The sequence below is a fragment of the Malaya genurostris genome, chromosome 1 (assembly GCF_030247185.1).
Source record: "Malaya genurostris strain Urasoe2022 chromosome 1, Malgen_1.1, whole genome shotgun sequence".
Taxonomy (NCBI): Eukaryota; Metazoa; Arthropoda; class Insecta; order Diptera; family Culicidae; genus Malaya; species Malaya genurostris.
Window position 1 is genome coordinate 120,452,922 of NC_080570.1, and position 20,782 is coordinate 120,473,703.

At 36.8% G+C, this 20,782-nt stretch overlaps 2 protein-coding genes across 5 annotated transcripts in view; one reads left to right on the top strand and one right to left on the bottom strand.

Moving 5' to 3' along the window:
• The window catches only part of LOC131425629 (uncharacterized), a 279,128-nt gene extending 258,627 nt beyond the window's left edge, over nucleotides 1–20,501 (top strand). Inside the window, exon 8 of the transcript XR_009229012.1 lies at nucleotides 20,101–20,501. The gene's annotated coding sequence lies outside the window, so the exon portion shown is untranslated. The remainder of the gene's footprint in view (nucleotides 1–20,100) is intronic.
• Nucleotides 1–20,782, bottom strand: part of LOC131425630 (uncharacterized) — a 64,978-nt gene that overhangs the window by 39,661 nt on the left and 4,535 nt on the right. The gene's annotated exons all lie outside the window — the stretch shown is intronic.

Here is a 20,782-nt window from a genome sequence, read left to right on the forward strand (position 1 = left end):
AACGAGGAAAACTCATCTCGTTTGCTTGTCTTTTTCGCACCATGACGACGGTTTTGAGGTAGTCAGGTCAGGTAATGAGGTGGTAAAAATTTGCTCAGGTGGTGCTCTTCTTCGCATTCAGACGTCGTGGCTAGCAATAAACCAGCAGTAGTAGAGAACTGAATTTTTAGTTAAATTCAAGAACTAACCTCAGAACCTAGATTCTGGTCCACCTGAATTCTGAAGTTATTTTTATGTGGAACACATTTTTGTTTTCTATATATTAGAAACTCAAGAAAAATGTGGTCAGGTTTTGAACAATTACAGCTCAGTCAATTTTGTATCAATTATTAATATTATGTCACCATTTGATTGGAAATATTTCTACTTATTGATTTGAATGTTCATAGTCATGTTTTTTTTAATTGTATATCATTGAAATAATGATTAATAGCTAGCAGTGTCCGATTTTGTCTGCAAAAAATCTCCGGCATACCGGATTTCCCTGTCATAGTCGACGGTTTTGAAGAAGTAAGCGATATATCAAAGGGAAAGCATCGCTTTTGAGTGCATAAGATTAATATATAATTTATATAAGATGAACTCGATTGATAATGAGAAAAAGTTTATCACTTCAATCAAAATCGCAGAAAGGTAGAGAACCGCTAGAAAAATAACTGCTTACATACAAAACTTGAATACAAGCTTGGCGAAGAGAAGCTTTAATATCGATATTCGTATGGCAATCATGTACAAACATATAACTGCATACATTTGGGCTATTGATGTAATTTCGTCGGCTACAAAACAAATTCAAATCGCGACAAATAGAGTCTACATTCTGGGTTCGCAGACTCTCGTGCATTTGCGGATTCAAAAGTGTGACGATTAATTGAAAATGTCGATCATTAGAAATTTTGGTTTCCTTGTTCCACATCAATGGCTCGAACAACCCCATCGGGCTGATCCTTGTAGTTTTAAGTTCCGAATTTAGTTTCATACTTTCATTTCAAAATTTCGTTCCAGATCACAGATTCAGAATTTAAAACTATGACTCTATAACTGAATCCTATTTCAGGATTTTGAAAATGGTTTCAAATTCAGTTGCTTATTCAGGGATTCGAATCCAGAGATATGATTTAGGATTTTTCAGCATTCATGAATAAAATTCAGGATATGAATTTTAGATCTGGATTCTGAAACTAAATACACCCAAACCTCCATTTACGAACCATATATATGTATGTATGTATGCTTACACACTCACCCGTCTACATATATGTGTATATATTTATACATATAAATGATCGCTTTTACTTCACCAATATTTATATGTATAAATAAATACAAATAGTTGCACACATGCGTACGTATATTAATACATATGTACATATATAAATTACGTAAATGGAGGTTTGGGTGTATTGAGTCTGAACACCGAACCTTCATTTAAAAACTGAATTCCAAACTTTAATTCCCGAATTGAATTTCAGCATTTAATTCATCAATTCAGTCTCAGCATTCATTTCCAGAATTCAGAACCTATATATTGGAACTAAATTGTGGACATGATTTCTGGAATTAGATGCTGGAACTGAATACAGTTCCTATATTAAGACTTGGAATTCAAGTTCAGAATTTATTTCTATAACGCAATTTGGAAAATTCTAAAAATAACTTCAGTTTTCTACTTCTAGAACTAAATTTATGTCCTGGATTTTTGATCTAGATTCCGAAAATTTGCAGCTGAATTCGGAGCGTGCCCCAGATTCATATATTAGTTCTTAAACTTTAGCAATTATAAACATTGGACAAATTACGCAAAGCAGTTTTTTAGAACCACTCAAATATTTCCAAAGGATTTTGAGTATTTCTACTAGTATCTAAATCTACAAAACTGTATTTGTTCCGCGTTATTTAATTGTATGGTAGAATATGTTTGCCGTCAATTAGTCGTACTGTAGTATAGATGCATCGTTAAAATTCTGGAAGCGAAGCAATGAAAGTTGCAAAATATACACAATCTAATACGAATGATTATCTCTATCCGGAAGTGAGAAAGAAATATGTCAGTTTTATTCGTATTCACGTCCTCCAGTTATGTCTGTGACATTACTCACCCGCCTTTTTTGTATTTGAAACACGAGTGAAACACTGCTGCGGCTGCCAGTTTTTCGTGTTATAAAATTCAGATTTAAATTTTGTAACTGACATAAATTATGCATCTAGAGCTAGAACACTATTGAATATGTACTAAGTGACAAAAAAATCTCTTAATTACCCTGCACTCAGAAAAATATTATGGTAACAGTTACTATATAGAGGGCCATCCTGACCATGCGAGTATAGTGATTTTTAGCCGACTATTAAATCAGATGATTTCAACAATAGTCAAGTTCATGTTTACTATAAATGGTATCGGCTCTAGAATAGTAATATTGAACAGTATATTGCATGAATAACTAATACGATTGAGATGGTTAGGCTAACCATGACCGAATCTTTATTTACATTGTAGTTTTCGCTATAACCAGAGCCATGGTATTTTTGACATTTCTCTTCTAGTTATTTCTAATCTAAAGGCAGTGGTTGATTCAACAATGCTGAAGATCAGCAAAACATGAGCTAATGTTAAAAAGTTTTATGGATTTGAATTCTAGAACAAGAACAACAAAATAGTTTCATTGAATTCTTTTTTATTTTTGCATCAAATCAAATGATGATGTGCCTGGTGAAATATTGATTATCAACGTAGACACGGAGCAGCCTTGCTTGGTTGCAACTGTTGATCTCAGGCTCTGTTCGGTGAAGTTTTTCCTGAAGCAGAAATAAGCAGTATGGAAGAAATTAATAGCCAAGTCCTCAATACCCACCTGTCATTGTTATTTTTTCCGTCGGATTCGAGCGATTTGAATCCGGGAATCGGATGATGTTCGTCGTTTTCATAAATCGCTTGATGTTGTTTCTACAGCGACCGATAACGAATAATAAAGATTATACAGGACGTCGATTTCACTAGAAAACAGCCGTTGGCGGGAAAATTGTTGAAAAATTTAGTTGCGATGACGGAAACTAGTAAGGTTACAAAATTTACTCACCTGCAAGACCTTCCAAATTGCACAATATAAGTCACAATATACTTTTTTTTAATCAATCACTTATGTGTTACGAAATTGTCTGCAGTATTGCAACTTTATGTGACAATAACAAAGTACACCCGTTTATTGACAATTTGTAGAGTCAGCACAAATGAAAAAAAAAGTTGGGTAAAAAACACTATACGATAATGTGCTTACTACAAAATTCTGTTGATATGGACTACATGAAGTGTTTTCAAACTTCATAATTTCTTTTAAACCATGTATCTATTTATGGTAACGTTATTATACTGTGGACATATTTACATGGTAGCAATAAATATTTAGCTCCTCATATATATCAAGGCTCGAGACCCATTTCACCTTACTAGAAATTGTGATTTTAACTATTTGTTCTTATATTTGAGATGACTACCATTGTCAGGATGACCATGCCAGAAAAGTCATAAATACAAATAGCTTAGTCAAGTCGTAGTGTTTGTTGTCTAGTAATTTATACAATACAGATGGTGAATAGTCATATATCATGATTGTTGCTACTATTTAAGCGTATAGTTGAAATGACAATGGAAAACAGGCTACGGTTACTATGGTATTTTGCTCAGTGTGTCATTATGACAGTGTAACCTGACAGTTATTAAAAGTGTCCTTGAAAAATTGTCGGAGTATTCCGTAGCTACTTTGTATTTGGTGGGACGGTTCTAAGTGCAAAGAGGCACAGAAATTATCCCAACCATGAAACAGTTACGCATTTCAATTTTCTTCATGGACATATACTTAAATCTACTACAAGTGTCTCCTCAAACACCATTTTGAGTTGCAGCACGTTTTAGTACATCTGAATTTGTGACCAACTAGAGTTGGTTTAGGTGTCACAAAATTAATTTAAAAAATCCTTTTTTTCCAAACCAAAAACAACCAATTAATTAATTAGTTTTGATTCTAAAGTATTTACGGAGGTAACAAATCGAACGTAAGTAGGCTGCGTGTTCGCCTGTCACACATCAAACGTTTGTATGTTAACAACCCCAGCCTACTACTATTCACATTGTACATTCGAATTCGTATTCTGAACACCACGTGACAAATAAGCAAATAAGATGATGAAACTTTTAACCGAAGGCGACACCTCACATTCCAGCCACTTTACAGCTTCTCCAAATCAAACAACCAAGAAAATGTGGCAATTCTACGCTTCAACTTCAACGAAGGCGTCGTCAAAGACGTGAGAACTCTCGATTCGCATACAGAATTAATTATCACCATCGGTGCCATTGGCTTTAGAAGGTGGCAAGAAGCGATCAAGTGTCAACACTGGCGACACAAGCAGAATTTTGATGGGAATTCAACGGCTTCAACCAAGCCAACCGAAGTGTGTCTGCAACGCAATTCCCAAACTTCGACGCAGTAGTCGGTCGCGGATCGAACAAAAAAAAACAAAATAAAATAAAAACCCTCAGTTTCCAAGTAGGCATTCGAAAGCAGAATAATGAAAGTTCAGTCAATTTGTTTGCGTTCCACCGAAACCGGGCGAAAAGATTCGAATGATGATTTCTCGAAGCCTTTGTTGTTTAATAAATATGTACCCATGCAAATTTGAATGGATATTTAGGGAGAAATTTTGTCGTGAATACGACTTACTTTACTATGGGGTGCCTTTTCAAAATTTACCCTCTGAGAGAGTGATAAGTTTTTGATCGTGAATATCTCTTGTTGTATCTAACGAATCAACATAATTTTTGCTACATGCCATCGGAAATATGATCACAATTTTATGATAAAATTTTCAGTTGTGTGACATAATCTCAAATAGTTCAAAATTAAACTTTTCTGAAATGTTTGGTATAAACGAGTATCAAAGAGGATAATTCATATGGCGCGTTTGCCTTTCTCGTATTTTGAAAGCTCATAGCTCAGTGATCTGTGGAAGGATTTATATAATCTAACTACCAATAGAATCGAAATTTTTCAACTTAAACGTGTATAGCAAGAGCATTGAAGTATTTCAATAGTACACTATTGAAAAACCTATCTCATTTGACCCATGTCAACACCAGCCAATCAGAACGCGTTCTGAGGAAGAGAAGAAAATAGCTGCTGCTGTACAACAAATCGTTCAAGAAAAATGTTTCCAAAAGTGGTGAATATCGTAGTGAGTTCCTCAATTTGGTCCTTCTGAATGCTAGAAACGAATCCCTACAGCATATTGATAGTCTCTTTCAATAAATTATGCAAATCCGAAATGAAATAATCGACATTGAAATTCTATATGCGGCTATTTTTATAGCCGTTAGGACCGCCCATTAGTGAAAAAGCTACAAACGAAATCACATAAAAGGAAATCTCTTAACAAAAATTGAATCAGTTTGGATTCTATCGCCACTGCGAGCAGATGTGTTTTGTGTCGTCTGCACAGCTAGTTTCGCTTTCGACAAGAGCGATTACGTCACAGCTGCCAGTCATTTCGATGGATGAAAAAGCAACGTTGGAGAGCATTATAAAAAATCAGCCGTTCTAATGGCTCTAAAATTTTTCTAAAGAACTATTAGGATTTGTTTTTCGCAAATCGCAGGTAATTATCCTCAGTTTAGTGCAAATCAAGAACAATTTGGTTAGATTTGTGCACTTTTCGCTGTGTGAAATTCACAGTAATCGAGATCAAGTGAAGCCTTTTTTTGCGAAAAATGTTCCGAGTTTAATATCGTAGAGAATTACGCAATTTGACCCTTCTGAATGCTGGAAATGAATCCCTACAGCATATTGATAGTTTTTTTTCAATAAATTATGCAAATCCGAAATGAAATAATCGACATAAAAATTCTGTATGCGGCTATTTTTATAGCCGTTAGGACCGCCCATTAGTGAAAAAGCTACAAACGAAATCACATAAAGGAAACTCTTAACAAAAATTGAATCAGTTTGGATTCTATCGCCACTGCGAGCAGATGTGTTTTGTGTCGTCTGCACAGCTAGTTTCGCTTTCGACAAGAGCGATTACGTCACAGCTGCCAGTCATTTCGATGGATGAAAAAGCAACGTTGGAGAGCATTATAAAAAATCAGCCGTTCTAATGGCTCTAAAATTTTTCTAAAGAACTATTAGGATTTGTTTTTCGCAAATCGCAGGTAATTATCCTCAGTTTAGTGCAAATCAAGAACAATTTGGTTAGATTTGTGCACTTTTCGCTGTGTGAAATTCACAGTAATCGAGATCAAGTGAAGCTTTTTTTTGCGAAAAATGTTCCGAGTTTAATATCGTAGAGAATTACGCAATTTGTCCCTTCTGAATGCTGGAAATGAATCCCTACAGCATATTGATAGTTTTTTTTTTCAATAAATTTGCAAATGCGAAATAAAATAATCGACATTAATATTCTGTATGCGACTATTTTTATAGCCGTTAGGACCGCCCATTAGTGAAAATGCTACAAACGAAATCACGTAAAAGAAAGCTCCTAACAAAAATCTAATCAGTTTGGATTCTATCGCCAATGCGAGCAGATGTATTTTGTGCCGTTTGCAAAGCTAGTTTCGCTTCCGATAAGAGTGATTACGTCACAGCTGCCAGTCATTTCGATGGATGAATAAGCATCGTTGGAAAGCATTATAAAAAATCAGCCGTTCTAATGGCTCTAAAAGTTTTCTGAAGAACTATTAGGATGTGTTGTTCGCAAATCGAAAGAAAATATCCTCAGTTTAGTGCAAATGTAGAACAGTTTGGTTAGATTCTTGCACTTTTCGCTGTGTGAAAGTCACAGTAATCGAGATCAAGTGAAGTCTTCTTTGTTTTTGCGAAAAATGTGGAAAAGGGGAATGCTTGCATAATTCATACAATTGATCAACTATTTGATATTCGGAAGTGTTAAGGAACATGTCATTTGTTTTCGTATTCACGACATCCAGTTATGTCTCTGACATTACCCACCCGCCTTTTTCACAATCGTTTTCTAACTGCTATAACTCTAAACAATGGAACCCGGGTACGAATATGGAACCCACTGCGTACAGAGTCCCCAAAATGGGGTCGTGTACGTGCTGCCTTGATGACAGGTGCTTGTCACCTTGGACGGGTTGGAATTCGACTGACCCGGTGCGGTGAAACCTTCTCGATTGATTTCACTTTGCATTCCAGATTATGCAATTCGGTGCCGTGGAATTTAACCATCACCAAACAGATTAGTTTATTTTCATCGATATTCGAAATTAGTGGTCAATTTGTGGCGCTCATAAATGGCTTGACTCCCTGATTGCATAACCGCAGCCCCGTCAGTGTCCAGTTGAATGCTGTGACTAGTTTAACCATCGCGGCGTTTATATATTCAATTTCCATCGTAATCATCTGCTGATCTACCGCGACGAACCGTTGCTCCGTTGCTGTCGATCATCGGAATAGGAGCGGATCTTTGGAATTTGCTGCTGCTGCTGCTGCTGCTGCCGCAAACCTCAATGTATGCAGCATGCGGTACTTATTATGCAATCACCATCACGCCGAGAAAGAGAGACAAGCGGATAAGCGGACCAATCATAAACACTCCGAATGGCGGCCAGCGACCGCAGCAAACCACGCGTGCTACTTGCTTTTGGCAACCACAACTATGCACCGCAACAACCGACTCTAAGCCTAATAACTTGTTTTATCCTAAAAAAGCGAAAGTGATCAAACAAGTTCCGTGCTGATATTGCTGGTTGGTAAACTGGACAAAAAATGAAACAGCCCGATAATGATCGGGTGAAGAAAAAAAAACTGCGAACGCAGATTGCAGCAAACTTTTAGCACGTTACCAGCAAACGAAGTGTTGCCAGTTCGATGGCGACCGTTCCGTTCGGGCCTGGGGTACCATTTTATGTGAAAGATTATCAAATTTCATTCCAATCGTTCGCTTTGATGTCGAACCGGACGGTGTCTTTATTTTCATTTTTTTTGCTCTCTGTTCAGTCGTCGTTGTTGTTGTTGTTGGAATGAAATAGGCATAGATTTGCGTCATAAGCTCTCTATGGTAATAAACCTGCATCGGTGCTACCGGGTGAAGGAGTCCCGTAAGGAGTTACCCCGACTTTCGAGCAATTAGTTGCGCATCGACATTGGTAGAGGCGCACATCGTAGCGAGAAGAAACGTGTTTGCCATTTTGAATTGTTATGCGTTCGGTAAGGATAAGAGACTGCCGCACTGTTTTAACTGTGCCTGTGCCTAATTCGTACGACGAATAAAATGGGCTATGAGGTATGAGGTAACGAAACTACCGCCTTAGGCTACCGTTGGTTGCATCAGTTCCACGAACAGAGGGCTCTTTTGCTTAGAGGTTTGCTGTGTTTGATGTTAAAACGACGAAAAAGGCTACTCGCCGAGCAATCTCTTAGCTTCGAGCACAGTTTTATTGCAAGGTTTGTTGGTTCTGACAGGCCCTGATTTGCTTGTCCCGCAATGGGGCATTGCAAATTCGCTGTTTTTGTCCCGCAAATGCGATGGTTACCACATGATAAAGATTCCGTAACAATTTCAATGATTTAACATTCATAAATTATAGTTGATACTTACAGTACCAGACAAAACAATAAGACCACGAGTAACGAATCAATATTATTGACTTTCAAAATGCAAAACTAGAAAAAACTCAACGCCTTATATGTTTTACCACCGCGAAACAGATATTCAGGCTCACATATGAACTATATGTGTAAAATTTGCTCATTCAACGTGGCGAACACCTGCAGATGTCACCACGATCGACACGGGGTGCCAACACGATTTGGGTGCCGCTTTCACATGACCCACAATTTTGGGCGCTCAAAATGACAAGTTTGTTTTTGTTCTATTCCGATCGAATTCTCGTGTGATTTATGCGACATGACAATGATGTTGTCTTCAGCACTTAGGAAAATCGTGTGATAAGAGTTTAAATTATTGTAGTTGGAATATTTCTATAACAGGCAGGCGGATTTTGTTATCGTTCCGGAACGTAGTGGAACGTTTAGAAAGATCGCGGCGAACAGTCGAGTGGGCGGCAGTAGTGTCAAATATAATAATAATAATACCCCTAAGTCCCATACAAACGAACCGCCAATGTTTAGTTCACAGTTTGAACAAGTAAGCCTAGCCAATATCTCCCTTTCATTGCAATAGTTTGAAAATGTGGAAGGAGATCGTTTTTGGCAACGCTTTATGCTAGTTGCTACGGTGCAAAACAAACTTGTTTGTTTATGTTTATCGTTGCTGTATTAAATACGATTCAGACGGTCCGGTTTCTTCCGTCACCGTCACCGGAACGTCAACGTCCGTCACCGTCATTCTGATTCACACGATCCGGTTTCCTATCCGTGTCCGTCATGTCATTTTCTTACACGCAGAATTTGAAGAACTTAGTTTCGCACAATTTTATTCCACTAATACAAAATCTGGGAGCTTTTGAAGCCAATCGATCTGTTGTTTTCCTACCTTTTAATCGAATAAATAACTTTCAAAATTAACTAGAAAGAGGAAAAAACAAAACAATCAGCTCCACTCAACAACGTAACGTACTTTGCAAATCTACTGATAAGTTTAATTACTTATATGTGGTATATTTCGTTTAAGAGTGAGATCTTGACACCGAATACATACATAACACACGTCAGCTCAATACCGTAATCATATGAATCGTGCATGTGTGCGATAATCACAGTCCGTCAAATATTCTTTCGGAGAAATGTTGACGGAGCTTGCCGTTGACGGACGTTGACGTTCCGGATCTCTGCTGGATCGTGTGAATGCGCAAAGGGAAAACTCATTTGACTAATTTTGACGGAGGCTGACGTCCCGGTGACGGTGACGGAACAAGCCGGATCGTCTGAATCGTACATTAAACTGCAACAATCAGTCTAAATATCGCCGGCACTAGCACAAAAGATGAAAAATGAACACAAACACCCACGAATCTACAAATAAACAATCCGCTAGTTTATTTCACGATATGAATTACCTTCTCAGTACATTGGTGTAATTAGTAATAAACAGAAAACTAGTAGTGAACCATACCTCGTTTTTGTTTATCTTCATTTCACTCTAGTTTTAACTGTAGAAGTCGTTCACCTAGGTGTGAGATCTATTAATTCCGTGCGGCTCCTTCTTTTGAAATATGGAGACGCATGGTATACGACAACAAAAAAAAAACGCCCGTTACAATGATTCATGATCAACCACGCGGCTCCTCCTTCAACTAATGTGCGAACGCAGAGTGTTAAACATATTTACCAGTTCGTTTCAACCTAAAATATTCATGATGGCTTAACCATTCTAGATTATTGTTTACCTTACATTTCGCTTGTAATCTTGATTATCAGAGAAAAACTGTTTGTTTATTCATTTTTCACTATAATAAACAGTAACTATGGTGAACTTGTTCCTACCCTTCAGCGTTGCTAGTTTTATAGAAAATTTGTTAAAGTACATTATCACTCTGCCAAAGTATCATGACAGTGTACCGCACGATGCAAAATGTGTACTTGAAAATTTGTCGAAGAATTCCGTATTATAATTTGTATTTGGTAGTGTTTCCAACGTATAGCAAATTTGAAATTTACACAGGATTTTGAAAAAAATTATTCGAGCGTTCGAGTATCAATTTACTTTATGAACTTTATGGTTCTCTGTTGGCTAGGTGCAAAAAAAACTATACTTGAAAACGCTGGCTTAGTTTAATACCGGACTCTGGAGTCTCTGGAACGGACAATCAATAAGATATTTTCGTGGTAAAAAAAATTCAACGATAAAATCGACTCACCGAAGCTTTTGTCTTTACTTGATTTCCATGATTCACAGCTTCATTCAATTCAATTGAAATCGAATGTGTGCACAAACTGACGATCACTCTACTGCAGTAAACTTCACATTCTTACACACAACCCTTGCTGTCGCACCGAATAAACATCATCCCGTCCTTCATTCGTTTCTCTTTCAGTCGAAGCTCAGTTGAACCACCGTCAGTTGATCTCAATCTTTCAATCTCTTGTTTGAGAGAGCGGTCTTCAAATGAGGTTCATGTAAACATTCGAATTAGTTCAAGAAAATGGATGAAAGGTAAATCAGTCATGATAACTGAAAAATCAATTACAAAATAAACATGTATAAATTATTCCCTTTTTCAGTTTTCATTTTTATCATTTCGAAAACATATCTCAATACATTTCAAACAGTCTAAATTATCGATTTTAACTTGCTGGTAATAATTGAAAACTCAAACGAAAACCGCCACCCTCAGTTTATCATTTTAGCCGGAGAGAGTTTTGTGTTATCGAGTTGATGTTTATGCCTATTCATTCGCACTTGCTCACTACCCACAGTGACGACAAGGAAGACAATGAAACAGGTGGAATACTTGGCACTACGGTTATTCAATTAAAGATGAATTCTGGGAGTTTCAGCAATAAAAGTAAAATGAATGAGGAATGGGATATGCTGACAGTCAACGGTCATAAATTTTACCGCACTGTTCACAACTAACGCTTTATGTTAAACTAGTTTGCTTCAGCCACCATTTCATCGAATGTCGTTTGATTTTTATGAACCGATAACAGCATAATGCGATAACAGCTATTAAATAATTTTTTGGGTTACTTCCAGGATCGAAAACCGTTAAAACTGAAATAAGCTTATTTGGTCATCGACTATCAAAATCTGCAAACTCGATAAACTCGATTAATTTATGTGAAATGGACATTTTTCCACTTATAACCCTTTATCTCCTGAATCGGAAGTCGGATCTAATTAAAAAAAACGAAAAGCTTTTGGATTTTGGTGTTCGGTTGCCGGCACCCCACCATAACTTTTGACAGAAAGCAGATAGCGTCATTCCGACAAATGTCATGTGTGTGTAATAGCAGCACGTTCTTTTTGTGCCGAATATCGAAGCCAACAGACGCTTGTACTTTTTGCTGCACTCAAAACAAATTTTAATTACGTGAAAATCAACACAAAATTTTTTCTAACTTTTTTATGGTATCATAAATTGAAGAGCATCAACCGAAAAGGTGAGTGGATTGAATATTTATGAAGTAAAATCGATCTATTCTGTGATTTACTATCGCATGCTATGAAAATTTTCGCAACCAATATTTTTTATAGTAATTTTCAAAATGTCTACCGATTTCGGTTACCGGCACCCTAAGATCGTGACAAATTGTCAGTGATATGCGGAGATTCCAAATCTGCAAATTTATCTGTAAATCATCTGTAATTATCAATTTTTTTATTATTTTAATTATTTCAACCATTCAAATTATTGGCCGAGGAGAGCCAAGGCGAAGTCACCATCATGCAATGAAGACTTTTGTCCAAAACCTCTCCGAAAAGAATAAATTCCGTTTTTTCTTTGAATAATTGCAGTCTTTACTTATATTTTTCCATTTTTAACGAATTTCTTGGGGTGCCGATTACCGAACACCTTTTTTGAAATGGCCAGAATTTATCACTTTACTAAATTAATAATAAACTTTATTATTAATTTAGTAAAGTGATAAATTTTGGCCATTTCAAAAAAAGGTGTTCGGTTACTAGTTTTCGATGAAAAAACAATCATAACTGGTAGCTCATATGAAAAAGCTTGGTTGGGCAAAATTATGCGCAATGATTAGTTCAACAACTCTTCTAAAGACAACTTTTCCATAGAACGTTTCACAAAAAAGTTAGAACAAAAAAAGGGATTTTTCAGGAGCCACCCTACTTTTACTCGGGAAAATTGATGTAACTCGATCAAATGAAGAGCTAGAGAGGTGCTTTTTTCAACAAAGTTGCTCAAAATAAAATTTCCTACAACTTTATCGTACAATAAAATCATTTTTGAGCTCAATTAAGAAAGTTAGATTTCAGATTTCAATCTGAATAAGGACCACCCTAGCAATATTTTATATCAAAAGGAGCGCCATTTGATAACAAACAACTTTTGTGAAGACACCAACTACAAAAAACTAATATTTAATAGTGAAAACATTTTTGTCACGCTAATTTCCAGTTTCGGACCATAGTGGATTGGTATTTGACACTCGGCCATCCGGGCTTTGGAACAAATTTCTTAAGTTTATTTTTATTTTTTATAAAAAAAAGCTAAAAAGTTAAAGCCTACATTTTGGGGGCTCCGATAAACAATGCTTCATACCATATCATATTCATTTTAATTGCAGCACGGGATATTTTTAAAATCGGTAGAACTTGAGTTCTGGATTTTTCGAACTGTTTCGATTGCAAAGCAATGCTTTGCGCTTCATAAAGGGTGATTTTTTTGCTGGTATCTTTTTGGCAACACTGATCACGTATCTTTGGTCATTATCAAATAAGTTGGAGAAAAATCCACTTTTTTAACGAAAAACTGTGTTCAGCGATGAAGCTCATTTCAGGTTGAATGGATACGTCAACAAGCAAAATTGCCGCATCAGGAGTGAAGACCAGCCAGAAGCATTGCAAGAGCTACCAATGCATCCCAAAAAAGTCACTGTTTGGTGTGGATTGTGGGTTGGTGGAATTATACGTGATATCCTATATCTCCTATATCTAAAAAAAATCACCCTTTATTTATTAATTCTAACAACCAGATCTGGTTTTTTGGCATTTAAAACAAACACTATTCGAGGCTGGGTGTAAATTAAAAGTTAAAAAAAAGCCGCGTAACCTTTTTCTGTCATAATTTTGAACGATAAAGTTATTTGTTAATGCATTGATATAATTTAACAACCAATCGATTCAGAAACATTTAACTTAAACTTGTATGCAGTGTTGTTTCAGTATTTCAAAAGCATAAAATTGAAAAATTGGTTTGAATCGACCTATGTTTTCACGAACCAATCACAGCATGCCATAATGATATCATCCGATTGTTTTTTCTTGTACGTCCGATGGTTTCGATCGATGCTTCACACCTCGCATTTTTATTCAGTAGCAGTTTTGCTTTGATCGGTGCAGGGAGAACTCACGTCATGCGTGAGAACGTATCGCTTAGTTCTGCACAGTATGAACCTATAAATAAATGCTTTGTCCCAATTTACACTTTAGTCAGAGACTGCCTGCGAACAAACCAGGTAGCTAGTCTATTAAGCGAATGACAAAAGCGAGTTACATCCATTCGCTCGCTGGATAGTCACTTTTGCACTGTGTGCGTTGTGAGGATGCCATTTTCCGTCTGCACACTATTGAGTATATTGAATACCAATTACCTGTAGATTTTAATTCTCCGGTAACTGGCAGGCCAATTTGGAACCATTCGGCGACACATTTTTCGAACCTAATTTCAAGTGTTTGTTTCTCGGTGATTTGATGATGGATTTGACACTTTTAACGTGATTCGAATGCATTACTTCAATATTGTACACATGAAAATTGATTCATTTGTCGATGTTGATTTGTGCGCATACCGGAAACTCGATTTTCGAACGGAGCGGTGGATCGAAAATGAACTCAGTTCAAGATTGTGTTATAAAGATAATTATAGATACTTTTTTTTCATTAACTTCAGTTAGATTTCAGTTAGGTGAATCCACCATAATCGAAAAACTTGTATTTGTTAGGTGAACCTGAGAATTGTTTCATTTTAATGCCATTGTACTCAATACTCTATAACTTTTTCAATGGAAAATACAAAGTTTTGAGTAAAAGTGAATCATCAGATGAAAAACTAAAACTTCAAGATGTGTTCGCTTCTGCAAGATGTAAGCGCACTTTCGGAATAAATGTTTTTCCGTCAAGACTAAACATTTAAAAATTTGCACTGACAAACGTTCATCGAGAATATAAATGTCTATTCTATATCTCTAAGCTAAAAAGGCCGACGTTCTAAATCCAACTAAATTGAATAGCAAATGTTTCTAATTAGTTTCCAGTTCTAGTTAAAATTAATTCCCATTCTTGGATTTAACTCATGAACAGACAATCCGCATTGACTCGTGGTCATTCAGTCGAACTTAATTGAAGTTAGTTTTGACTCGAGCACATTAATCTACTAAGCGTCGGGTAGGTCACCAAACTCATTCTGAAACGACGATAGAGAACGGTCTATTGAATCTATGCCACAGCTTCAAGATCTCACGCTTCGGTTTCGGTCGCTACTGCGCCGGTTCCCTGGAATACGACAGCAATTGACACTTGAATGGAGTCCGCTTGATGTCGCAGCATCGAACTAACTAGAGCAAGACCTTCTCAATTTCCCATCCCAAATTTTACCTGATCTTACACGGGTGGGTTTACGCATCCGTTCCGGAAGAGACCGAGACAACAAAAAAAAACCCTCACTCTTATGACCAACTTATCGCAACCTAGTTAGGTAACTGCTCGTACGGCGGAAGCCGCTGCTTCCCGGCACTTACATGTACGTAGCCAGGGGTCGGAGAACCCCCGCAGCTTCCCTGCTTGAACGAGGGCTCAGCCATCAAATCGTTCACCGAACAGAGAGTTGTGTCAGATAATTACAACACACACGTAATCTGCTCAATTCAACCTGCTGGTGGCGCATCTCATTTTCTTCGTTTCTGGCAAAGCGGCGAAAAAAAAATCAACGTACCGATCTCGCACATACCAACATTAATAAGTAAGTGCGGAGAAATGGGCGCCGCCAACTGCGGATGCGGATAGTAACCGTAGGCGCGAGATACCATAAAGCAAAGAAAAACAATAGAAGTAGCAACAGCAGCAGCAGCAGAAATAATAACAAAACCGAAATTTTCCCTATTCAGATGATTTATGTGAGCATTGAAATTTTCGGCCGGTTTGGGTTTCACCTTAATCAGCTTTTAATCATTTACTCTAGGATTGGGCATCGAATCGGATGAGGAATAATTAGTGAGGTACCGAAAAGCGTTCATTAGTGATTTTTTTCCAATTTTCTGAGAAGTTTCATTTTTTTATTATATTTTTATTTTTTATAAATCGCGCTCTATAATCTTCCAAAAACTCCATCTAATACACTTCAACAGTGAACATTTTAAAATTTTTAGAAAAATACGTTTTACGTGCAAATTCGGTGGGAAAATTATAAATGGTATAATGGCACTGCAAACCTAACGCTACGTCGTCGTTGCCTAGACTTCGGTCATGGAGCTAAAAATTGTCATATGGATATACGATTCTTGAATTGCTGTAGTTTGCATGAAAAAGATTTCCCAATAAGCATAAAATAGATGTATATTTAAATACGTATATAAAATTGTCATAAAAAATCTTCAGTCCTACATATTGAATATTTTGCTTTTTACTTCGGCGAAAGACCAAACTGTCAAAATCGAAGATAAACAAACGCTCATTTCTGTTAAATGTTTTGATGTAATAATACAGGACAAAAGCGGGTAATAGTGCGCGGCATATATTAGTGCGCATTTCATTAGGAGCTTTTGTAAATGCTTATCACTGCTTTTTTGCGATAAACATTGAAAGTGGGTCCTATTCACCCCGTTCGGCTACAATTCATCTTCCTTATTTTTTTATTATCAATACGGCAAACATAAATATAAAATCTGACATTCTCTTTTGGTCGTATACAATAAGCTTTATATCGTTTATTCGTAATAGAATTGCATTTTTCTTGGTTTAGTAACAATTTTTAGACCAAAACGAAATTTTCGCCATTTTGTTTCAATTTTCACATCCAATTTCAGATCAATATCGTAATTAGAAATCATTATTTCATTTTTTTCGAATAGTATGCTTTGCGTAGCCATATTACAAAGTTTTCGTCGGCTACAAACTGAAAAATTAGGCCAGTTTGAAATAGCAAAACAATTAGTGGAACAGATAATACCAGCGCTGATATCACTCGATATAGTAATCTTTGGAAACATCCTTTTCTGGAGCCCTCAGGCGAGTTCGCATCGATGTTTATTGTTGTTGTTTTTCCATAAATACGTTTATTTCTTAAGGCAATTTACATAAGTTTTTCTTCGCCGTAGCATCACTTTTACATGAAATTCTTATACTAATATAATACTGATATAGTCACAACGATTTGAGTTTAATAAAACATATTCCTCTTATTTTTTAAATATCATATGAGGTATTTCGTTATTTATTATTAAATCTACTTAAGAACATTATTTGAACCAACCGATTAACTGCTATAAATTATAAAATAAGCTGAAATTTTTATACATTTTGTTGTTGATTTCGTAACCTATTTTGAGTTTGTTTTTATCAGCACATCATTTTTATTAAAATTTTGCTATTGGATGAACTAATAGACGCAGTAGGAGTCTGAACTAACCCTCAAAAGGGTCAATTATTAAATTGAAACTTCAATTGTTTTTATGAAATGATAAAGAAGTTTCATGTATGGAAGGTCACGACAAGCAAGCATGTCTCGAACTGAGACATTGGATAGTCTACCTTGGGTACGCAAGGAATTTAATAATTGAGATCTGACATCACGATACTCCACGCATGTCCAAACGACATGATCAATATCGCGGTAACCTTCGCCACAAGCACAATGATTAGTTTCGGAAAGTCTAATTCGAAGGAGATGTGCATCTAACGTGTAGTGATTGGACATGAGTCTGGACATCACACGAATGAATCCCTACTCACATCCAGTCCCCTGAACCATGCCTTAGTCGATATTTTAGGAATAATTGAATGCATCCTCCGACCCAGATCATCTTTATCCCAAGAAGCTTTCCAGCTAGCAAGTGTTCTTTGGCGAGACGAGCTATAGAATTCGTTGAAAGCAATCGGTCGCTCATAAATATCACCCTCAATAACACCACACTTGGCTAAAATATCGGCTCTTTCATTGCCAGGAATGGAGCAATGAGCCCGGACCCAGACTAGTGATTTGATATTATTGTTCAATATGTCCTGCAGGCCAGAGCTGCTAAATGTCACTATCAACTAGCAACTTTGCACTAAGTGTCTGAGAGCCGATCTGTCATAACTTAAATTCTCTTGATATTATACTCACCAGGACGCTCATTGATTGTCATTGCAATTGATATTATCTTCATTTCTCCTGTCACTGCTTGATTACGATGTGACTAAATATTAATCAAGCAACATAAACATTGAATTAAACTCGTGTACACCAATAAACTCCAAAATCCGATGAACAATTACAAAGAACAATTAACTTTATCAATTTATGTTTATGTTAGTACTCTCATGGATTTTTTGTTACTTCAACAGAGAATAGAAGAACGAGAGAGAGAACAAAACGCGTCACCTGTCTTTGGCTGAGTATACTTCTACTTGGTCATAGAACTATCGAGTATCTCATTTGATAGTCAATTTGACCGTACCGATTACAGTTGACGATGATTTTAGTCAGTCTGTCAAAATCATTTGACATGAATGACAATTTGCAGCTCTGCTTCAGGCACTGTTTTATTTTGCCCAAGAAAAACGGTTCATTTTTGCCAGCAGCGTTTGAGCGAATGGCTTCAATGGCACTCAGACTATCTGTGAAGAGAAAATAATGGTTTGGAGATAATGTGACGATTACACTCAAACGATAATGAACTGCTGCTAACTCTGCTATATAAACAGGTGCAGGTTCTTGAAGCCAAATGAAAACGTAACATTATTGTTGAAAACACCAAACCCAGTAGCCTCTTCAATTCGTGATCCGTCCGTGTAAAATATTTTCTCATAGTCAATATGCCTGAACTTACTTGTAAATATTTTTGGGATAACCATCGAGCGTAGTTGTTCCGGGATTCCACGCACTTCTCGCTGCATGGATGTGTCGAAAAATAAAGTTGAGTCAGGGACATTTAGGAGGCTGACACGAATAGGAATATATCTTGAAAGGTGGATTTCCTGTGACATATGGTTAAAATATACTGTCATGAATCTTGTTTGAGATTGAAGCTCAACTAGCCTTTCGAAGTTATTAATAACCAGGGGATTCAGTACTTCACATCTTATTAGCAGTCGCAATGAAAGCTCCCAAAAACGATCTTTCAATGGAAGAACTCCCGCCAGAACTTCAAGACTCATTGTATGTGTCGAATGCATGCAGCCTAAGGCAATTCATAAACGATACTGAATTCGCTCAAGTTTGATAATATGAGAGTTTGCAGCGGAACGAAAGCAAACGCATCCATATTCCATCAGTAAATTTATTGTTGTCATGAGCAGAGATGCCAGATTAACAGATTAGTCTGTGTTTCACAAATTTTCAATATTCTGCATTACTTTAAAAGCTGACACAGACTCACGATAGTGATCACAGAATGGCAACCCAACTAACCAAAAGTTCGGATAAAAGGGACTGATTTGTCTCCAGTCTATGCAGCCCATTTTTAAAGTAATTATCCGCTCTTTGAAGTTCACGCGACGCAACTGAACGAAATTCTAAGCTAATTGTTCAGTTTCTAAGCATCGAGAAAATGCACGTGGAACTTCTGTGTTCTGTACTTTCAAGTTTTCAAAAGTTGTATTCGTACTTTTAAGCAGCAAGAACGTGGATGTTTTAAGTACTTGTGGAACTTCTGGTTTTTTGGAAATAAGCCTCTAAAACTTTTCAATTTGCTAGGGAACACAGCATGACAATGTTTTTCCAGAAGGGTTCATGCGCCCCAGTTACGATACTTTTTTTGCTCACGAAAATTATCCAGTTTTGCTGTGCTCTTGAGGAAATAGGAGTCAGATTTTGCACTGATTTTTGAATCAAACACAGATTGTAAAAAGTAATATTTCATTTGTAATACTTGAAAAAGCTTAGGTGCGCACTAATCACCTAATCATTCCCCTAGAGATTGAGTAATGTTATTATAAAATACGTTGTAAAAATTCTACTTACACTAAGAATCCTTCCACGTCAGGGCTCGAACATACAACTGGCTTGTAAGACCTGCGCCCTATGCATTGAGTCGCCAGCCCGGGACATAAAGCACGTCGTAAAAAACATATGAAGTTTGTTGTCGAAAAAAAACTTTCATCGCCCTTATCATTAACAAAACATAAATACTACCATGATCGAAAAGTTCCCGGAATCACCACTGTGTGGTCATCCGTCAGTCATCCGATTAGATTTTTCATATTTTTTAGGTTGCCATATCTGTCATTGATATTCTATAGGGTGATTTTTTAAGAGCTTGAGAACTTTTTTAAACAATGAAACGCATAAAATTTGCAAAATCTCATCGGTTCTTTATTTTAAACGTTAGATTGGTACATGACATTTACTTTTTGAAGATAATTTCATTTAAATGTTGACCGCGGCTGCGTCTTAGGTGGTCCATTCGGAAAGTCCAATTTTGGGCAACTTTTTCGAGCATTTCGGCCGGAATAGCCCGAATTTCTTCGGAAATGTTGTCTTCCAAAGCTGGAATAGTTACTGGCTTATTTCTGTAGACTTTAGACTTGACGTAGCCCCACAAAAAATAGTCTAAAGGCGTCAAATCGCATGATCTTGGTGGCCAACTTACCGGTCCATTTCTTGAGATGAATTGTTCTCCGAAGTTTTCCCTCAAAATGGCCATAGAATCGCGAGCTGTGTGGCATGTAGCGCCATCTTGTTGAAACCACATGTCAACCAAGTTCAGTTCTTCCATTTTTGGCAACAAAAAGTTTGTTAGCATCGAACGATAGCGATCGCCATTCACTGTAACGTTGCGTCCAACAGCATCTTTGAAAAAATACGGTCCAATGATTCCACCAGCGTACAAACCACACCAAACAGTGCATTTTTCGGGATGCATGGGCAGTTCTTGAACGGCTTCTGGTTGCTCTTCACTCCAAATGCGGCAATTTTGCTTAT